Raw genomic sequence first — 21421 nt, 5'->3', positions numbered from 1 at the left:
AGCATGCTTTACTACTTTGAGCCTATTGATGCATTTTCCACCAAACYCTCTCCTGTGTCTTCTTTTGGAAAATCTTCAGAAAAAAATGTGACAGAAAAAAAATCAGTCTTACAGATCTTAGACTATTTTTTTTCAAAGGCCTGTAGCCATCACCACACCGGAGAACCTCACACAGTATTTTTTTTTAACTGCTTTAACACCAGGATTTGATGTCTAGTCTCTTCTTCACAGGCGTATCTCTTTAAAGGAGGCTTTCCTCTCTATCATTAATGTGTAAGTCAGTCAGTCAGACCTTTTTAATAAGCAGTTGAAGAGCCACTGTCTTTAGCACCTGAAAGTAACAAAAGGCTCATTAGTCAAATGAACAAAGAAGAGTTTGAATATCAATGTATTATTTTAGAGGAAAGCCTCCTCTATGAGAATCTCAATGCAGTCCTTTTTAGTGGGGTTTCTGTGTCCAAATTTTAATACTCTGGACCCTACTTATGAAAAATTGATGAGGAAAGAAAGCTGTTAAAAGAAGACATCTATTGTGTGTCATTTTAGCAATGGGCCTCTGAAGTCGGAAATAATTTAGAAAGTAGAGAACTGGCCTTTTCATTTTTTTTGCAAACTTGTCCAACATAACTTTTTTTGTGCTGTGTCAGTGATCTGCTGCATAAATAATCTTGCATCAATTAACAGGGTTATTTAAATGACTTCTGAACAGCAGAAGAGGGTATCAAAACTGCACAAAATCTAATAAAAACAACATGCTCATGTCACAAATATAGTAAAAAATCCCTATTTGCAATGTCCGCAAGAAATCTGGAAGAAATCACAAACATTCTATATAAAGATTTCATGAAACTGGATTATGTATCAGAGAGAAGAGTAAGTCAAATCCTTATTTATTTATTGAAAGAAAAGAGAAAGAATCTGAGGAGTTATTCCACTGAGACAGTGCATAATCAGTTTTGTTTATATAGTGGAAAGCGTCGTTTATCTACGTTTGTCAAGAAGYATGTACAAAACACACTGGCAGCATAATCTAGCATAAACACACAGAAGGTCCTCACACGAAGAGTTGTGGTCCCACACACCATTTGTTTCATGCCCCCAAGACTTACCATTCAAATATAGATAACTCAATGATAACATATTATTTTTTATTGTAACAGCACAGTTAAAAAGTATAGCAGGCTCCATCTATTTCTAGCCAGAGATGTTACAATAATTGGTTTTTAGACAACCTTCTTGCAAATCATAGGCATTTGGTACCTGGCATTCCTGTCTATTAAAATGCTGTAGAATGCGATCAGCACGACTCTGTTAAAATGTAGTACTGTTCTCCAGACACTACCCTGTCTCAAAACAGCCACTGTGAATAACTTCATACTGAAAGTGAAGACAAAAAGCTACAAATGGACATAAATGTAAGGTTGGATAATAATTATAATTAAAAAGTTAAGACACTCTAGGGAATGAGTGTGTAATAAAGATATATCTAGATGTGTTGTTAGGCATTAAAATTACAACAAAGTGCTTTCAACCTCCAAAGTGTACCTTTAAGGCATATTAGCGTAGATAGAAGAGTTTTATATTAATACTGTGACATGGAACAGCAAAGATTAGCAGCAATTCATGCAGGAACAGGACCAAACCAGATGGAGTTTGTTGTCATATCTGACTATTACACCAAGTTCATAAAAAGATACAGATACAGAGAAATGAGCAAGGAAACAATTCCAACTTTATTCTAGAAATAAATGCTAAGAATAGGAAATTATATAATTCCTTCTTTTGTTAAAGTAAAGAAAGTGTTGACTAGAGAACTTTCAGGCAAAACACACCGGAATTAAGGAACGCTTCAGACACAGAATTGCAGAAAAGCCTGCCCTATAAAGGTCAGAAAACATAGCACTAAAGGTGGCTAGAGAACTGGCTTGGATATCTGATACAAAGGTTACTTGTGGGGATGCAGGAAGCTGATAAGTGGAATGATGCCGTGAGCATCAGAATTTGTTCTGGGTTTTTTGTCCTTTTTGTACTGATGACCTGGCAGAAGAAATGTGAACAAAGGTGAGACAGTTTTTGCTGACACAAAAATGGAGTGGGGGAGTCAGTCAATACAAAAGTGAAGAGCAATACAGGTCAGAAAGTCTTAGGACAAACTAGAAGTCTGAATGAATAAAAGTTAGCTCCAAAAGTCATAATAAAAATCATAAAATAATGAAGCAAAAGGTGAGAAAAACATCGGATCAAAATTAATCTCCCCTGCACAGAATGCAAAAGAGTATTATCAAATCAGATGCACTAGATGTTATAACATAAATGCATTGCTACTCATATTGTAGTGATTCACAGTGGTGAAAAGGCAAAACAAATCTGGAACGGRGTAAGCAGCAGAAGTCCGGCAGTGCAAGCCCTCCAACAGGCACAAGCAATGCAGCCAGTGGGGGAGAGCATGGGTGAGCGTCGCCACCTCCGCACAGCAAGAATARTTTGGAGCTGCTGAGCATACAATGAGGCCGAGCAACTTTCCAAAGTAAGACTGGGATGTAGAAGCCTTGGTTATTTATAAAGGTAAGGGAAATTTTGTGGCTGTTGGAAAGTGAAGGCGATTAAGAGGGAACTCTATTAAGGTACACACAACCCTGAAGGGAACAGAAAGGAGAGATGCTGCAGGCTATCTGAGCTGGTGTTAAACAGAAGTACAAGGGGTTATGAACTTAAGCTGGGGAGAGAATTGGACACTAGAAGAATTTAGGTAGAGTTTTCTTGCACAGCTGCCCTTCGTGGAAAAACCTACCAAGGCCAGGCACCTTAATAAGCAGTATACAAAAGGAAATGTTGGACAAATAGGAAATAAAGTATATTGTGGGGTAACTGTCCATTTAAAGCACTGTGGCAACTATTGGAAGGGTTTTTGCCCTCAATCTGTCAGAAACTTTCCTAACTTTTGAAAAGTTTTAAGGTATTTAATTCCCTTCAGGACACACACACACCCCCAACATCCACACACACAAAGACAGGTATTTTAAAATCAGCTCAAATGCCTGAATTCCTGGCACTCACTTCACAAATACAAGAGTATGACACCAATACCGCTACGCACCATGTAATGCAAGTCATAGCATAAATTAGATTTTATGTTCACTTAATTGCTGATGGTAGGTATCAGAATGGAGAGCGCCAGAGACTGGGATCTTCTTCATTTTTAGAACAGATACAGCTCAGGGATTGACACGGAAAAAACAAAAATCCCSTATGTTCATACTGCTTGGGGAAAACAGCTTTGAGGTTGAGAATAGGACTCAGCTTTGTCACCAAGGTATCCCTCATAAAACTACCAGGACAATGTCAAGGTCATGCCAATCATACTGATTTTTGGATGGACAAAATCTATTCACAAAGTACCAGAGGAAAAAACAACAACAACAATCACAGGACAGYAGCTTTTGGGTTCCTGCCACCACGTAACACCTGACAGACATTTATAGATGTTTGAAAGCCAAGTACCAGATCCTCCTCTGAGTTTCCTCCCTCCCCTTCAAAGAAGAATCATTTTATCATTCAGTTTTAAGCAAAGCTTAAATAGTTTGGGTTTTTTTAATGTATCTGTGACTGTCTCCTCCAAAAGACTTTGAAGGGGACTCCTCCCTTCTTCTTCTAGCACATTTTTCTAAGCTAAAATATTGCGTTAGAATTGAAATTCCCTGATAGGCCACTTGTCAACAAAACATCAATTAAWTTGAGCTACTTAAGCAACTGCTTCTTTTTCCTCTTTTCTCCTAAAAAAAGCCCACTGTGTGGCAGGACTTGCTTTTCTCTTTGGCCAGCTTGTTCACTCACCCTGAGATGCAAGTGGTCAGGGGCCCTCCTACATTAATTGCTGGAGTCAAACTCCAAGTCAAACTTGGMCCTCACAGCCTTTCCTGTTAATATTTGTGGCATATCCTCACCTAAATAAATACCCTCTTCTCACCTCTTCTAGCCTACGACTTCTGGAAGATATGGAGGTACAGAGACCTTGGAACAACACAGTACAGCTGGTCTTAAAGTTCTCACCTCTGCCAGGGAATGCCTTTTGCTGCAGGACAGCATTTTAGAAATGAAGCAGTTATTATACAAACACCCTTTTAACACGGCACTTCACCGGCTTTCCCACAGCGTTATACAGCGCCTGAACTTACCACGAGATGGGTTTGAAAACAGGAGCGCTGGCTCTGTTCACACCGAGAGCGTTTTGTAAATAAGGGCTGACAATTCAGGAGCGCGTTTGCATTTCAGAGCAAAGGGCAGGCCAGCAAGCAAGCAGCCGCCCTTCATGGCCTCACTTTAAAATAGCACTATTTCATCCCGGAAGACTATACCTGAAAAGCACCTACCGCACATCCACTTTACAATCCTGTCAAAACAAAAGTGACCATAAAGGACCACTGCGCCCAAATTCATTCACGTAGGCACTCAAATAGAAATTAAAGCTTTCTTACTGGCTCCAGTAAAATAGTTTAGTCACAGGTGCAATTTACTACTGCTAGAAACCATGTCGCAGCACCACCTACAAAATACAGCTTGTACAGATCATTAAGTCTTTTATAGTTTATACGCTCCAACTTAATATTAGAAGCTTCAGTTTTTACAGTTGGACATATTTCATTGCTCTTACAGCACGGCAGTCGCTGTTTGCGCACAGTGAATGACAAGCTTGCAGCTTGCACGGGGCAATGCTAACACGCACAAGTGACTACATTTTTAACTACCAACTACAAAAAAACCCCACCAAGCCTTGAAGAGGAAAATGCACTCCTTAAACATTTCAAAGCACAGAAAATTGTCTTTGTCTATTATCACACTGATTTCTTTAACAGCAAAGGCTGTCATGAGGCCACTGAGGAGCTTTCTTCAACCTCCTAGCAGTTTGCCCACCTGATCACAGAACGTTTTCACTTCCTAAGTCAATTTGGTTAAAAATTCACTTTGCTACGCCAGTCACTTGGAGAGAGATCTTGCTTTAATCCACTAGAAATACACTAGCCAGACAACATGCATTAAACAATAATTAAGCATACCACAAAAGATCAAACTTGAGACATATGGTTTGCTTTGTTTATGAAAATAATTAAAAATACTTGGAACAATTTTAAGGGATCTCTCTCAGAGACTTTTAATTTTAAATKTAATTAACAAACAGGACTAGTCTTTCAATAACTTTGAGCTCTTAGCTCTCTTCCCTTGGGAAGATATCTGCTGCTTAATGATTCTTTGCACACTCAATTTCATATTACCAACAAGAACCTGCTTAAATAAGAAGGTCTTTAAAAAAGATACATTCATTAGAAACTGGACTAAGATCTCAGACTCATTTTGTACAGGCCACAGCATGGATCTACTTAATGSTTACTTTAGTTCACTATAGACAGATTCAAACCTATTCAAAAGGGTTTCATACCTCATTATCATTTATCTAAGCTGTCCATTACCATCGAATTCACCTTCACTATACCAACCAGAGCTCAGAATTAAGAAGGTTTAGTTACAAAAATGCCAAGAGCAGAAAGCTGACATATGCTGTGCATATGGTAATGAATGACCTACTTCAAAATATGCATATATTTTCTATGTTAGTTCCTACACCCTTTTCTGGTTATTTTCCACAGAAATGTTTGAGTCCTTAATTAAGGCAGGAGAAAGCAAAGAGGTTGTAGACTGGTGGCTCGTGTGTGTTTCTGTAAAACAGCGAGAGAAAAAAGACAGAGCCGCGTGGGACATGTACGAGAAACGGAAGGAGGCTTATCTGAGCACAGCGGGCCTGATTGCAAAGTGAGTAACTATAAAAAAGCAAGCATTTGCTATTGCAAGTACATTAGCTGTATCATAGTACTGTACTTCTCTAACATTTGTACGTGCGTAAGAGAAAGTTACAGTCTATTTGTGTAAAAACACAAAAACAAACTTCTAGTTGAATTTCAGAGATTAAAAATTACTTATCATAGCACCTTACATAACTTTTGGGGGTGGGTTTTGCTGTCTTTTCAAGGCGCATCTTCAAATTAACTRGGTGTTGAGGGGGTTCTGAGATTTTATTAAGATCAGATTTTCAAGAGRTATCATGAGGTTATTAAATTTAACAATGATGTGGCAGAGAAACTGGCTTTCAGCTTTTTAAGATGGTTTTTCAGTCTGATGAGATCATTACGCTTCATTGCATTGCGCAGCTTGGTTGCTGCTGCCAGGAGGAACTTGCAAAAGCAGTTGTATTTTAAAACTTTACTTTCAAATTTATTTTACAGTTTACCTTTAATACGAAGCGTTTTTCTCCATATGAACTCTTGGATGGCTATTTTGAGCAAACTAGGTGCTTCTTCCTTTCAAGTTAAACCCTTTAGATTACTTTAACACAATTCTTTGTGGTTTAATTTATCATATGTTCAGGCACCATTTATCACTAAATGCAGAATGATGAAGAAATGGCTCTATTAAAATGGAATAACTACTGAATTAAAAAGCTGTTAAATGAGTTGGAGTGCAGACTCCTGTTAACAATATGTGAGGAAGGATGTTTGGCTGAAATAAATTACTTTCACAGTATTAATTTGAGAAGTGCACCTTTGGAGAAACATGTTCAAAAATTCACATCTTGATTTCCTCACTAAAATCACATTCACCACTAATAATATTTTTAAATTAGCTTCACAGCTAAGGTGAGGAAACATTCAGTCTCAAATACTTTGGTTCAAAAGCAAAATATTCTGTTTTAATAATTATGAAAGGCAATTTCTAAAATATATATGCAAAGCACAATAACAAATTCTAATTAAGATGTTTCACGTGTTCACTCTTAACTTTTTGAAAATACTTTTACAATCAATGTATTCTCCATAACATCTTGTAAATAATAAATAGTTCCCCCAATAATTCATAATAGTCTGCACAGTAATGCTCTGCAAATAATAAACTAATGAGTCAAGATATATTTTCATTTTATTGATTGCAACAGAACCTGCAGGTAAGAGAAAGTATAGAACAGATATTCAGTAAGTCTATATTAACTGACATAAAACACTTTTWAAAAAAAAATTAGAAGAAATTCTGTTGAAACATGACAGCTTATGATATTTGGTACTTACATTATATTCGTAACAGCCTAATTCCAAACAACTATTCAGTCTCGTTTCACTATATTCTTRTTCTTGTGCTTAATCCTTTAACACAATCCACGTATTTCTTGTGGTTGACAATGGCATTTATTCAGCTGTTATTAGGAAATTATTTAGCTGAATCAAAGCAAGCTTCCGTTCGCCAGTCAGGGCCCTCTCCTGCACTGACCGATTTCACTGGGAGCAAAAATAACTCTTCAGTTCTCACGTGCATCATTTTGACCCCTTGAAAAGGCCTCCTAAGGGACCTCTCACACTCACAGAGTGGCATCTTTATGGCTTTAATAGCAGWTTTTCTTTTATTTTCATGACATTACACAAAAGATGGAGAAGACGCGTTCTGTAGACTTGGTTTGCTTTCAGGCCGTGCTGTGGCACGAAGTCCAGAAGCAGTTASAGCACACCGCTCCGTGCCCACGGGCCGCGCTGACAGGGTCCGCGCACAGGCTGACCAAGCCGGGGCACGTCGCGGTTACGCGCTCAGGGGCGTTACAGGAAAACCGATCGCCTTACACAAATCACAACCCAGCAAACGTGACGGCCACAGCGGACAYGTGACTTAGCACCAGAGAGTCTGTTTGTGCGAAATGGCAGATCGCGTTACCTGAATACGTCACGTTAKGACTACAGTTCAGGGATGGCAAGAACCGCTCAGAACTGCTACACGCGAATGCGAGCAGACGGCCTTTCCCCCCTCCGCAATATACCTAAAATGCCTTACTTGTCATTTAAGGGAGAGGTGATCCGGTTTACCTCAAACCATGCGGTCTTCACCTATCAGAACTCTGTGGGCCGCCGGTAACAGGAAGGCTCCTGCTCGCCGCGCGGCCTGACGAGCAGGAGACCCGACCCGGCCCTGCGSGCTGCGTGCTTCTCAGGCCCGTGGCGAAACCCAGGGCAGAACCACACGCGAAAGCCTCTGGCCCTTCCCTTCCGCAGTCACCCGCCTGTGTACCAGCTTGCTTCTTTCTGCGCGCACAGCAACGGAAAGAGCAAGAACAGGAGCACAGCGACGCGCTCTCCTGCGCGCCTCTCTCTCAATGGTTTGCTCCTCATGCCCAGTTAAGAACTGAATGCTGCCTCTGTGGAAAACAGTATTTAAGAATGAAAAATACACAGCATATAGTATTTTCCAGCATGTTATTGTGGATAAAGGACTACCAATTTAATCTCAGATGGATATTTTTCAATCAGTTGTGGTTAATTTAGCTAAATTTCTTTTACATCTACTATGCGGTTGCTAAATAATGTACCATATATACTATAAAATTTATCTGATAAATGTGACTTCTCAGATGTTTTATCACATGTCTAGCTCAGCATATAAATACAATTTTGACTTTCCTAGGCTCTTGCCAAATATTACCGAAATAGTTTACGCTTTTTTTTCTTACATGCCCTGTCTAAACTTTGACGAGTATCTTCCAGTGTGAAAGAAATACGCTGAATCTCAGTATTTTCCAATCAAAATTGTATGTTCTAAGTCCAACAAATTTATCTTTATCGCTGCTCACTTTATAGTGTACAGAATGGCCACACATCGAAGTACATGGGAATTGAAATGGGTTTATGTCTTGGGATGGTGTTTGAAAAAAAACATTAGTTGAAAAATGAGTCTGTCTGTCTGTCTGCCCGCTCGCCTACCCACCCCACTGGTAACTTTAGCACCTGCTGACTGGCTATCATCAAGCTTAATTTAGAGAGCTGGAATTCAAAGAAAATTAGTTTCCTACTGATGGGGTGGGGCCAGGTGGAGCCTTAGACATCGCGCAGAGAGGTCCGCGCGCTCCCAAGGCTCCCGGGCGGAACTGGAACCGCGACGCRGCCCCGGGCTCTCGTGCTCGCACCACTACGCAGTAAGCTCCAAAAAAATACCTGTTCTATTTAGCTCTGGACTCTCCTTAGATTAAAACTGGGTTTAGGGCAATACTTATAAAAATTCAAATGATCGTCATTCATCAACACCAAAAATTTGAACTCACAAATTCTGAACTCCATTTAGTGCAAATCCTTAGAATGGAGGTTTTTTCAAACTCTCTACCAGGAATACTTACGAAACATCTTAAGTAGGAATAAATAGAGCAAGCTACTCAACTCATTTAGCAATGAAATGAGAGCAAACAGCTGCCAGTGTTTTAAGTATGATTCTTTAAAGTCTGTATTTTCATTTTAAAAAATCAAAACATTAAAACAAGTATTATACCAACTTTTTATTTTTTTTAAACTTTCCTTAAGAAATGTCATTTCCCTTTTACTATCATGGATTTTTTTTTTCGCTTAAAATGGTCATTTTGATTTCTTTCTGCTGAGATTTTAGGTGGATTTTTTTGTAGACTTAGCCATATTTTAATGTTTGACCAAAATGACAGATTCCAAAGCAAGAAACTCTTCATAAGCAGAGAATCCAAAAGGTACTAACAACAGCTTTCAGTGAACACGGCTTTGTAATAGTTAATATTCCATCCATTTAATATCTCTAATTATTTTCCCTCTGCAGCTTTGATGGGTAGTTATAGCCTGGAATAAAAACACTGTGGTAAGGACAACTGCACAGCAAGGTTAAGTGCCTTCTTGTCTTCAGTACCAATAATTACCTTTAAACAAAAAACAAAAAACAAACAAAAAAAAAGCTGTTTTCAGGTTTGACAGTTAATTTACTAATGAGTATGTGGACCCAATTTATAATAAAGTAATATTGACCAGAAATAATCCCGCATTGGTACTCATCTGAATTATTTTATTGTTCAAGTCTCCTATTAAATAAATTGGAAAGGATTAATTTTGCAAGATGGGATTGTCAGAAGCTGCTGCATAAACTAGATGCATGTCAGCACTAAATTTAATTATTGATCACAATACAATAGTGCTGAGTATTCCAATCCCCAAACAGCTTCCAGTAACTATCAGCAGATTCCAAATATAGAAACTGAAGGGAAAAAAAATTTTGATTGCAGATGACTACATTTTAAAATAAATAAATAATTCATTAGCACCAAATAAAAATTTAATTTTAAAGTACAATTCAGATCACTCACTCAAACATATAACAATTAGCCAGAAAATAAAAGTGCCTCCCTTCAAGTGACAAACTCTAATGAAGAAGTATAATGCTCTTCTGATTGTGGGATTCCTGTGATTCACCAATTTTTGAAGAGAAATGATATTTGGAAATGGAGGACAGTTCAAGCATAGCCCTCTCATTCCACGCCTTCTTGCAGGAAAACAAATGGAAATATTTCAGAATGTGCAATGGAACGCTAGAATACTGTCGTTAAGAGATAAAGGTGTATCCTTGGAGCGAAAACCATTTTCCAGCTCTAATTAAGTTCTCTAGCTGAAGAAAGCAGTTTAACAGGACAACCAAGATGTTTGCTAGTGGATAGTGGTAGTCAATAGTGGATAATCTTTCTTTTCATTTGAGAAAGTTCAAAAGACACATGAGAAATGATTTGCTATATGAAAATTTGTTTCTAGTTCTTAAAAATCACTCAACGCAAAAAAAAAAAAAAAAGGCAAAAAGAGCAGTACAGGCGAAGGAACCACTATCGGCTTTTTGTGAAGGGCTCTAGTTCCTGAGTAATAAGCATAAAAGCCATGATCAGAGCTGTCTTAGGTATCAGAGTAAAGACAGAACAGCAGGAGAGAAGGCAGCAGTATACTTTTGTTCACGTTATTCCAAAAATAAACAGGTTTTTCCAAGACTGTAATTTTTTGTTTAAAGTAGCTACCAAGTTTTAACTTTTACTCACTCAAGCACAAATCAATGTTAACTCATAAATCTGGGCTTCATCCAATACCTAATGAAGTCAATAAAACTGCCCCCTTGACTTAACCATGTGCTGGATCATGTCCTTTGTGACACTTATTACACATTTGCCAAATGTTAATCCCCAGACCAGGAGTGTTTTAAATTGAGCATTAAAAGTTTTTATTAAACTTTTGCTATAATCCAAAAACCCAAACACAGCTTGCCACTAAGCCCTGCTCCTGGAGAGTCTCCCAGGAGCACTAAACTCTTCTGATGAGTCTAAAAGAGCGCTTGGCACACTCACAGCTTTTAACAAGGTCTGTGACTGCCTTTGGCAGCCGCTTAGCACCTTTCCGCATAACCTGCTCTAACATACCTATGCTAGATTAGGAGTATTCTCCTAACTCAAAGAAATGAATTCCTTCAAAAAAAAACCCTCAAGTTATTATCAACTTCCTTAATATATGCCCTAAAGCCAATCTGAAGCTTAAAAGCAGCATTGTACAGGCTTTTATACCAGAAGCCACTTTAATCTGGGGAAAGACACGGGTTCTCACCCCTTTCCACATGATACTGAAGCTCGGCTACACGGCAGCAGAAATCTCGTCCATAGCTGGTACTAGCAACGGGAGCGATTCCCAACCATTCAGTTCCCTACTYCGGCTGCAGCCAGTCGTGCACGTACCAGCTTTAAACTCATGTCAGCAGTTTTTCAAAAAAAAAAAAAAATGGAAATTGAGTTACAGATGGTGAAGGCTAGCAAGTTGAAAGAATCTTTTATATATGTCTGTGGGTTTGGGAAAAATCTTTTTGAGTTATAAATTAAATGACTTTCAAATAGAGCAGGTATACTTTTAAATTGTCTCCTCTTGATAGCAAGACTTCTCAGATGGTTTTGTACTCAGTTCAGACAGATTAAAGTSTCCCTCTTGTCATCTCACCCTGACCATTCCTGTAAAGACCTAAGCACTTACTTGATTTTAAGCACATAATGTTATATACAGTGGYGAAAAGATCTAGGACTACCGTGTATGCTTAAAGATGGTATACGAATCTTTGCTAAGTTAAAAACAAAGTCTTTTGAAGTCTGTAACTCTTGTTTAGGATTCAGTAGCATTTTCCAAAGACTGTAAAACAACTTTTAAAAAGGCAGTTTTCACCTCAGCTCAGCTCACTTAGCACACATGCAAAGGAAATCTGTTTATATCCCGAGAGATCYCCAGCACACCAGATACTTACTCACAGACAAGACTGTAATTTAAACCTCACAGATGAAGGGGAGAAACAAARGCAGATGTTTTCAGCATTAAGTATATGGAAAAAACAGTCCACAATCAATACTATCCTTACGTATTATTATTTCAACGACACCTAGAGGCTTGACAAACACGTTGGGGCCGTGTTTAAACTTCTCCGAGTCCGTCCTCTGATGCTCCGTCCCGGAAAACCTCCGTGGCCACTGGGCTAGCGAGCTCCTTGTTCCTCTGCTTGTCTTCTGGGATTGAAGGGGCCCTTCTAACGACACAGAAAGCGCTGTGGCTTTCCCCCTCTYATCACTCCCGAGCCCTGTCCTTTCCATTTTTTGCCAGCCTGCTAGCTCCCGTAAGATAGGAGCCGGCCGATGAAGGAGCTTTGACTTTCAGTATGTAGGTTGACACCTGCTGCCTTACCACTGGGCTACAGGCATCAAGTTAGATACATACGTTTGTTGTTAGAGATAAAAACAGGACTGCTACTGCCTTSCATGAGCCTGCTTGCCAGGACTAAGAAATGATGGAGCCATGGGCCGAGRAGTTAAAGTGATGTCTTTAACCCTTGCTTTTGTGTGATACGAAAAAAAAAGGTCTGAATTACAAGCATTAAATGTACAGTAATTGCTGGAAAATAACCTAGTATGAAAATCAGCCACTTCTCAAAAAAGGCACCTGATGGCCCCTGGGAAGGGCAAGCGCCAGGTGCTAGTGGGAAAGACCAACCCCTTCTCCCCCTACTAAATACAGGGGTGAACCCACAACCAATATCACGGTGCCTTAAATGGCATGTATCCTAAATCAGATTATAGTGTTCATGAATCTTATTCAACAACTTCAAGCAAAACGTAGTTAATTTTGAAGATCCAAAAGATGTATATATGCAAACCTTTTATAAATTCTGTTCTATACACAAATATCAGAATGAGGGGAAGTAATATTTATAATGTTTCAGTTTGTGAATGCCAAAGATAAATGCTGAATTCACATTCACAAATCTAAATTTGCAATTATCTTAATTTGTAAAAACTGTAAAATAGCAGAATGTCTATAGACCGGATACAAACACAGAAGGCCCTTAATGCAAGGAAATATATAGCTGCTTAAAATCATATTTTCCACAGTATAATACTTTACTGTTAACTTAGATTCAAGAACTATTTTCATCTCAGAAATAGCTAGATTTAAATTGCCTTTTCCCTACAAGCCATCCAGAAATGCCTGTTATTAAYGTGTTTGAAAAAGAATAGTTATTGCTTGTAAAATCCTGTAAACATTTTAGTTGGCTCAACCATAAAAAACAAGAACTTCAAATATTTTCACATAAAATTAAACGCTCAAACTTTCAGTTCACACAGCTCAAACCTGAAAGCCACTGCTGACTTTTACCATTGTTCTCCCTCAAAACAAAGCATCTTTAAGGAAAAAAAAAAGAAAGTGGCAACTTTCACCTTCACCATAATCAAGGGCACCAAATGAATGGCTTTGCAGGGGCTCCAAGCCTGGCAAAACTGGCCTTGCCAAGTTTTTTATTCTCTATACCTCTTTATTTTTCTCTTCAAATATGAGCAAACTAAAAAAATCCTACATGGAGGAAAATGATGAAATCCACCCAGAGAGAGTCATGGAGAGCAGCTTAGAGTTAAATAATGGAACAGCTTTGTGGTTACCATTCACACAGCTCTCCGAGTCGGGGCTATCAGGCAATGAAGTAGAATAATGAAGCTACTCCTTCAGATAAGAGATCGGCTTTATAAATATGATCTTTTGTACAGCAGCTGTAGGAGAACTGTACACTTGAAAATAAGCTTGTCATATCTCTGAGAGTAGGTGAAGTGGTTCAGGTTTGTGTATGCTTATGAGTTTCTGGGAACATTAGTAATTTTATAGAAATAAAAACAGAACAAAGAAATTCTTTAGGAGAAAAAGATTTCCAGTATACACAAGTCAGTGGCTGAATACATACATACATACATGGCCAGCAGCTAACTGTATGCATGTGGCTTGGAGAACAGGGCTCCCAACCTTCATTTCCAAAAGCACAGGGCRTCTTTTCACTTACATGGTAGAAATCCTCCTTTTCTATCAAGAGCATAGGGGTACATCCTCTTTCCACCCTAGCTACTAGACTACCAGGGCAATACCTAAAGAAATACATAAACAGACCTGACATCTTGTCCACGAGGGAACACTGGGTAGTAGCAAAACAAAACATTGCATTACATGCCCAAACACTTTGTGTATATGCRGCATGCAGACATTTGCCAATCAGTAAAAATTGAATGGTACTTGCACCCATACTGAGCAAGTTTTTACTTCCAGTTGCTCCATATAAATAAATTAATATGAAGTASAGAGAACTGGTTCTTGAAACTTTTACAGTAGATGCATGCATAACTATTTAAAACCTTATCATCCAAAAGGTAATGAACTTTTTTTTTTTCTTTTGGGAGGCATATGGGAGGTTCTTTCTATTTTGGTTTGGGTTCTTTTTGCTAATTTAAAAAAATAACTGTACATTTTTCCAGTTTCTTGTACGTTTTTTGCATTTCTAGTAAGACTACTCCAGTTATTTTACTGTTGTTAGCCACAAAAATATAAATTAATGAAACRAACCTTTACATTACTATGACAGAATATGTTTTTTATCCTTTCCATCCACTGCCAGTGGAGAAAGCTCATCTAATGATTTTAAGGTTCACAGTTTTAAGATTCAATTTTAGGATAAGAAAGTTCTTTTTCCTCAGCCATTGACTGTGAAATCAATGTTGGTGCTGCTGATGGCAGCAGCCACAGGACAGCAAAGCTGCAAAGCACTGGCTACAGATACAACGACAGAGAGACTAGGAGGAGCAACATCAAGRGAAGCTCATGATATGGGTAGGAGGTTCTACAACAGAGGTTTAAGAAACCAGAAATGGGATAAATGTTTTGCAGGACAAAGAGGAAGAATATTACAGACTGAGCATAAAGATCACAATTCAGAGAGCAAAAAACAAGTCAGTCAGAAAATACACTAAGGTATTGCATAGGAACAATAGATTTGGTCCAGTAGGTGGACATGAGACAGATTCAGGCAGACACAGATTATATGCCTTTGCCTCTATCACAGACTTGTTGATTGATTTTAGGAAAAGCAATTCAGCCTTAYGTGTGCCCATTTCCTTGTCTTGTTCACCTCACCTATTTGGATAATAAATTCCTCATGACAAAGAATGCCTTTTCCTGAGCATTTGTGCAGAATCTAGCACARTGAGTTTTCAGTGTCTTCTTAGAGACTCTGAACCAGAACTGTAATATAAAGAATATAAAACAATAATAYTGTGAACTATGCAATATGTTGTATTTCCTCTAATCTTTGTATTATTTTTGTTCAAGCCCTGAAACGTTTTGTGACCAAGTACCTTTTAGAACCTAATGTAATAAACAGCATGCAAGCCACTGAATAAAYAGATTTTAATTTCTATCACCAAACAAATATGGACAATTTCAAAGGCATCCAGCTCCCTTTGACATTCAGTGAAGACAAGCATGCATCTCTTGAGTCTAAAACTGTTCTGCATCTAGTTTTAAGAAAGATCCAGAAAAGTCATAGTTGAAGAAAACAAATTTAAAAGCACCTCTATAAAACTGCAGCCTTTTCTGTTACTTCAGTGTTTCATCACACACTCCAGTATTTTCATCATGTACTTCATAACATTTTAAATAAATTGTTACAAAGCAACAAAACCTCAGAAGTAACTACAGCCACTGAATAATTATGAGATCAATACACCATTCAGCAATTCTGAGAAAACATTCAAACGACCTTGCAGGAGGGAACTCCACTCATGGAGAGCAAGTTCAGTATCTGGAAAACAAACAAACAGACAAAAAAAAAGCCAACATGCCAAATCTGAGTGTGTGTGGGTGTCCTCCCTCTTGTAGTGAGGGAGTGCTAAACAGAAGTGAATGAAGGAAGGAACAAAATTGTGCAGTGAGTGAGATCTGCACCACAGCACCTACCTTCCTCTTTTTCTACCTTAATTTCTCCCAGAAGTTTYTGTTGTATTGGATTCATCCAACTGCCATTCTTTTCCTCTTCTCCTTCTCTTTGCTCTTTCCCTATATTCTGCATTTTGCCGCTCCTCCTCCTTCCCCCCTCAAATATTCTCTCTCTTTCTTTGTTCACCTCACCTTGACCGGTTTTGTTTTTTCCCTTTTTTGTTTTTTTTTTCAGTCCCTGTAGGACACCTAACTCATTACCTTTTTCCTCACCCTTCTCTGCTCACTCATTCTCCCATCTGAAGTGAGCTGAAGCTGCTGCWTTGCTGATGAACAGTTGTTTGGCGAGGTTGCCTCTTTTTCTCCTATGCAAAGAAGCACTTTGCAACACTAAAGGGGGGAAGGAAGGGTGTAAGAAAAAAAGAGTGCAAATACAAGGACAGCTACAGAGAAAGAGTGAAACTGGTATGCAGAGACTAGAGAGAAACAAGAGAAGGTAGAGCTGGCAAGTAAAGCAGTTTAGGCCAGGCAAAGGGAATTTAGACAAAAGACCAAGGAAAGAGATCCAAAAGTAACTAAAGAAGAAGATACCTCCAAGCATCCTCTTACTCACATTTATATCAGAGGACAATTAACAGGAATGGAAAGAAAAGGAGACCTAAATTAGAAAAACCCATAAGAAAGAGAAACTACTCTGTTTCCAGACCAAAAGAAAAAAGAAAAACAGAAAGAGAACAATAAGAAATACAAGATGGCACAAATATTGGGAGTAAAAAGAAAAGAAACATTAGCAAGCATCCGAGCAACCAGGAACAGAAAGCAGAGCAGCTAAAACTAATCAAGACTTAAATAAAACTGTTAAAAGGCGCAAATATTATTCCCCCTGCCTTTATCTCCCAGGAAGCTGGAAGGAGGTGTGGGAGCTCTCTTCCCTCATGTCCGTGAGCACCACCCTGATTCCTTACAGAGACTTTGCCACTGCCAGTGGCCCAAGTGGTCATCACATGGGCAACGAATGAGGGGCATGGCCGGACTGGAAAGAAAAGCCAACGAATGTGGCTGTAAGGACTTTTCTGTTTAATTTTGAAAACCGGCTGTCAYTGAGAATATTTGTCAATATGTCAAATTATCACATCTTCTGTTGACAAAAATAATGGAAACAACTGGAAAATGAAGTTTATGTTGGAATTGAGCAACTTTTCCTAACACATGAATTCATTTTAAAGGTTAACTGTATTTTAATTAATACTTGGTATTAAATCTGAAAGGAAAGGGAAAGCAACAGTCTGTCTCTCCGCTCATCTGTGGAAATGGTAACATAAAACCAGAAAACAAGCCRTCCCCAGAACAGAACACGTTATGATAGGAAGAAGTTGGAAGAAAGCTATTTTCTTACCCTGATAAAGCTTTGAAGATGTTTTTTCCAGCTGTTCTGACTGTTCCTGATTCCCAAATCAGAATAATAAATATACAAAAGCTTTTTTCTCAAGCAGCAACAAAACAAAACAGATTTAGTTATTTCAATTAAAAGTTGCTTGTTTTACTAATGTGAAAGATCTAGCTTGTGCTTTTGCCCTATTGCTGTAACTCATTTGTAATTTTAAACAGTATATCATTTTTTAAACCAAAACTGAGTATTTTCTTTGCAAAGGATGACATTTTTCTCTATAAATGAGAAATTTATTTAAAATCAATCCTCTGTCACAAATTGGTTCTCTTTCAGCAAAATCAGTTCCTGATGGAAACATTTCTTTAAAATTTCCTATCCAATTCTAAATAAAATATTCTGACCAAGACTATTCTTTTTAGATTGCTACTTCACCTCATGTGAAAACCTTCAAGAGTCTGGAAAGGTCCTGCAGTTATTTACTAGAGAGTTGATGTAGGGGCTCTGAGAAGGAGTGTCACATCAGTATAGCAAAACACACTTCAGCGCACAAGAGCTCATTCTGCTAAGAAGGCAGTTTACCTGTCTGCTGAGGGAGAGTGTTTGCAGATCATCTGCTACACTTAGGTGCCTGAAAAAAACACCTATATTCCTTATATTCCATAAAAATACCTTTTTGTTCCCAAAGGCTGCAGTGATGCAATCCTGGCATTAACTTAATGACTGTGTCTACCTTATGCACAGAAGCAGTTCAGCATATTTCAACTCCACATGACACAGTTTTAACAAATTCATAATCCATCATTCATTTTGTGTGGTGGAGACTCTGTATTCTCTAGCCTGTCTTTTATATTCTGCTCCTCCATCTTTACTGCAGTCCCTTCTTTCAGTTCATATTTTCATATTTATTGTATGTGAGAAACACTCAAACAAGGGAAAAATAAAGACACTTAAGCACTGATTTCTATTCTTTACATAATGTTCTGAAAGGTTCCACATGACACTGCTGGCAGATGTTGATGCATGCAACGTTTTAGCTAAGCCAGTGATTGACAGGTACACCATTATTTCTACAACCTGGACTGACTGTTACAGAGAGTAAATGCTAATCCTTATCCATTCAGTAGTTTCTTCACATTACTCATTTTTTCTCTCCAGTGTAAGAATGACTTGTTTGTTGCACTCCTAAGCCTGCGCTTTTGCGCCAGTGGACACCGGGCTGCAGCGAGCACACCTGGACAAGCAGTCTCCAAGGAGACTGGGGAAACGATAGTCGTCGGAGTGAATGCCCACTCGTAAAAGCCACGAGATGTGGCTCAAGGGGAGCCAAAGAATAATTCTCCTAGCTTCAATTAACTGAGCTATACCGAGAGATTTTGTATGCTTATGTAGGTATCTCATTTTACCAAGACTGCTCTGCATGCAGAAAAAACCCCTCATAATACAAACCTATACTCTAGCCTGTTCTAAATTAGGTACTCCGCGATGTGCGCGCTCAGGAGATGGAAGATTTTTTCTTCGTTTAATTGGATGTTCGCTCCCGAGCCTTCCAAGGAGTGAATTGTGGGGGGCTTTGATGCCATGGCACATAATGTTGGATTAGCAATAAGACGACAGCATACTCYGAGTAAGCTATCTAAGGAATGCATTTTCAGTAGGCAAATTACCTTGGGACAACCAAAAGCAAATCTGGAAGGGAGTGGGATTTGAGAATATTTTTTATCTTAAGCTCTGCCCTGAACAAGTCAGTTTCTTGTAGCAAAACAGAAAGCTAAGCTTAACAAGTTGTTAAGACTAACAATTTATCCACAGAAAACACAGTAAAAGCTGTGACAGGAAATTCTACACTTAATGTTATCAGGGCCTTTATACAGAAATTAGAGATATGCATCATAAGCATAGTCTATTATTAAAAAGAAATAATTTTAAAAAGGCATTGGTGCATTGGTGACTATTCCATTCCATTCCTGGTTTCTAAATTTTGATATTCCTCTCAAGAGGGAGAGCTGGACTGACAACAGTTCATGGATCTAGGCAGTTTGCACCTCCTAGTATTTTGCTTTGGAGCGTGGGTCCCTTATGTTTTATTTTTTTCAGGTAAGGAAAAAAGCAACAGAATCCAACAGACYGGGAGCAAAACTATCCAACAATATTTCAAAACCACAAAACTTCTTGTAGTCCGCTAGTCTAATCATCGTAATGGCTAACCTAATGAAAACCTGTCCTTTTTAGTCTACTGTGTAGAAAGCCCAAATTTTCCATTCCTTAAATAAATCAAATAGCTCATGTTTTCACTATACTTTATAACAATTATCTAACCTACAAAACCGTACAGGATAATGGTCAAAAGACAAACACTCACACTGCACTTTGATGTGATCTCAGCTGCTCAAAATGAAATAAAGAGGCTGTTCCAACTTTCATCAGACTTGAATTTGACTTACAACATCTATAAGGTTAAGAGATATTGCAAAAGGAAATGAATGGCAGATTGCCAACTAGTATTGGAAGTAATAGGAGATGCATCCATATCCACTGGTAATCTAGCTGTTACAGTCTCAGAGATAAAGCTCATTTGCTCACAAAACTCTATGAAAAATATCAATATGTATTTCTGAATGAAAATATTTCTGGTAACACTCTGATGTTCTGGTACTCTGACACTCTCTTACATATTCTGATTTTGCTTCTTGAAGCAAGAACATGCTACTTGCACTCTGATAAAGTAAGATGTGATGTTTACAGCAGTATAACAATTAACAGGTTAAAAAATGAAATAAACTGTATTGCCTCTTTTGATATGTTCTGAAGTGACTCTCAGAATATTTCGCTGTGTCTGGAAACAGATAATACAACAATCTCAATAACTTTGTAGAGGGGATATTTAGCATGCATGATTATATTTTCTTCCAGAGTATGGACTTGGTAAGTTGTAGGTTCAGCACATAAACAAAATTTTGAGACTAATTCAGCAAAATGTTTGCAGCATAGCGTGTACAAAAATTGTGTAAACCCTACATAAATGATGAATGAAATTAAATGATCTAGGCAACATTCCAAAAAAGGTCTGAATTCCCAATACACTTCAGGTATTAGGAATGTGAAGTGGCCTAGAAAATAGATTACATGACTGGTCATTAAATGGGTAACASTCATTGAGAAATTTTGATTCTGTGGCCTAAGAAGAGAGAGTAGCTACCTGGCAAATGGTAGACTGAAATTACCACAAAGTGTATTCTAAAAATGCTGAATGACAGGATACTTTTTTAAAAAACTCAAAGATAAAGATCTTTATGATCAAAACYTGAATTGTGTGCATGTGCTAGCTGCCATGTGGTGTGCTAGCTGTGTTGTTAGAGCAGGTATGGCCAGCCTGGCAGCTGAGGCAACCCAACTGCCACCCAAACTGCCTTGGCTTGCCCATGAAACCAATGCAATTGTTACGGTTTTTGTTTCTTCTGTCTTTGAAAATAATCCTGACAGTAAGAGAACTGGTGATTAAACACATAATTTTTTAAAAAATTGAAGCGATTGCCAAAAGTAGAGTGTCCTTCAATAGATACCTTCTGTAGAACAAATTCCGTTCCCCACAGAAATAAAAGCAACTCTGTATGATCAGTGACCATCTGGAGTTTTCAAGGAATTAAGTAATCCATGAGTGCTATAAAGAGCCATCCCAGTTAYACTCATCCCGGTGGCACCATGCCCCAAGTGAAGAGATGCCTGCATATTTGCTGTAATACATTACTGAGATCTCATCCATCAATACCTCCACTGTGCAGCTTTGAAATAAATGACTGTTAGTTTGAACACTTTCAGACTTTTTTCATGAGGAAGCACAACTACTCTGGAATGACGTTTCCTGGGCTTATAAGTGAGGCCATACTTGCTAAATGTTTTATAGTTCAAA

The sequence above is a fragment of the Rhea americana genome, unplaced genomic scaffold (assembly GCF_003343005.1).
Source record: "Rhea americana isolate MKP2758 unplaced genomic scaffold, rheAme1 scaffold_124, whole genome shotgun sequence".
Taxonomy (NCBI): domain Eukaryota; kingdom Metazoa; phylum Chordata; class Aves; order Rheiformes; family Rheidae; genus Rhea; species Rhea americana.
Note: the sequence above shows the minus strand (reverse complement) of the source record.